The sequence below is a fragment of the Arachis ipaensis genome, chromosome B06, assembly GCF_000816755.2.
Source record: "Arachis ipaensis cultivar K30076 chromosome B06, Araip1.1, whole genome shotgun sequence".
In the NCBI taxonomy this organism is placed as follows: Eukaryota; Viridiplantae; Streptophyta; class Magnoliopsida; order Fabales; family Fabaceae; genus Arachis; species Arachis ipaensis.
Window position 1 is genome coordinate 87432917 of NC_029790.2, and position 1861 is coordinate 87434777.

Consider the following 1861-nt stretch of genomic DNA (forward strand, 5'->3'; position numbering starts at 1 on the left):
TCATGTTACAAATATAAATAACAAAAATGTCTACAAGCCTATAAACTCAAAATGAGCTTCCTATAGGATTGCTATGTCCCCTTCTGTCTCAACGGTAAGATCCATCATGAGCTTCCTATAGGATTGCTATGTCCCCTTCTGTCTCAACGGTAAGATCCATCATCCTTTCCTGACGCTCAGATTTTCCTCCACATTTTATGCATTTTATCTGCAAAGTATGAGGTGCATGTTTACTCTCCACATTATTTGAATTAATGGATCTTAAAATGATAAGAATTTGTCTATTGCAAAAGCAACACTATAATGGTGCATTATAACACAGGGAAGGGGAAAAACATAATAGTTTAGTAGATTTCAGTACATAAACATAAATTACCTTTGGTCTAAGGTAACCACCGAATGTTAGACCAATTAAAGTAGTGTCCTCTTCCAATGAGCAACATCATCTATAAGTTGTTGAAAGTAGCGCCTAGAATCATTTTCAGAAAGCTTTCCCTGCTGAGCTTACAGATCCAGAAAGGGTGTAACCGTACACACATCAAACACAAAACTTTGACATGTTAAGCTAATTTTCAAGATGAGTATAGCAGAACCAATCTCCAGTATATCCAATAGACAAATAGCATATAAATTCTTATAATTTTATAATATAATTCCCCTCCCATTACAAACTCAAGAATAAACACTGAATATTCTAATAAGGGTAATTAATCAAGGGAAACTCACGTTTGAGACAAAGATGTGAAGTAACAAATGAAAGGCAATAAAAGAATGTGCAACAAGTGGCAGAAGGGTAAAGCAAAAGAAAGAAGACAAGATTTTTCTCTGACCTGCAATCTTTATCAATGTTAAGGCATGCTTCATGAATATTTGTACCTAAGCGATCCATCAAACTTTCCTCCGCCACACGGTAATTAAAACTTACTGCAATAGCAAATTCCCAATCATATTCATATAATCATAAAGATAAACAATAATCATGTACCTATGTAGGATAATGAGAAATCTATGGACACTGAATTTTTTGTTAAATAATTCTCACAACCTCATCCAATCTTAGAGGAATTGAAACAACATGATCAATTGACAAGTTACCTGACCTATTCTTCACGTCAATGAAACCGTCCTTCTTGATTCTTTCCATATAATCTTTTCCAAGTCTATCTTCAACTCCTGTCTTCAGATCATAGCGTCCAGAGATGTTGACAACTAATTTAACATCATCATATTTAGAAGCATAAAGAAGCACCACTCCACCTCCTGCACCAAGAGTCCAAGATACAGCAACAGTTGAATTATAAGTACAGTTTGTATAAAAATAAAGAGATTAAAAGAATAAATTTATGAAGATGCACCAATTATTTGGTTCTCAAAACCACACCAGTAAGTTACGTTTCATCAGGTACAAATAGAAAGAAAATGACCATTCACATTGAGTAGGAGTGGGGCGTATTTCATCAATCTTACCTCATCCCATATGAAACCTGGTTTAAGGAAATATAACAAAATAATCATCTCTAAAATCATAACAACAAACTTACCGTATAATGAGTACAAGGAAAACAGAGAAGAGCACGTGGTACCCAAAAAAGAAAGTCGATAAGTCCTATTAGAAAGATGTCCTGGCACCAGTGGAATGAGTGAAAGGGCAGCCACAACAAAAACCTATACACATGATATTAAATAAAAACATCAGCACATAAGTAAACTTTGCAAATCTGTAATTCAAATGCCTCATACAACAAAGATCCTTGTCCTCATGTTTAAAATCTAAGGTCTTATCATTAAAATTTTGAATATTAAGAAAAACAAAGATAGCCAACAGTCGCAGTGGCATCCACTTGTAAGAAAGTCGAAATCA

The 1861-nt window shown here is 34.3% G+C and overlaps 1 long non-coding RNA gene across 1 annotated transcript; it reads right to left on the reverse strand.

Moving 5' to 3' along the window:
• LOC110264033 lies at nt 1-1496 on the reverse strand. The gene is made up of 4 exons (XR_002349768.1): nt 1096-1496; nt 831-924; nt 377-498; nt 1-208 (listed from the first exon to the last, which is right to left on the reverse strand). It is a non-coding gene; the product is annotated as an uncharacterized LOC110264033 (long non-coding RNA).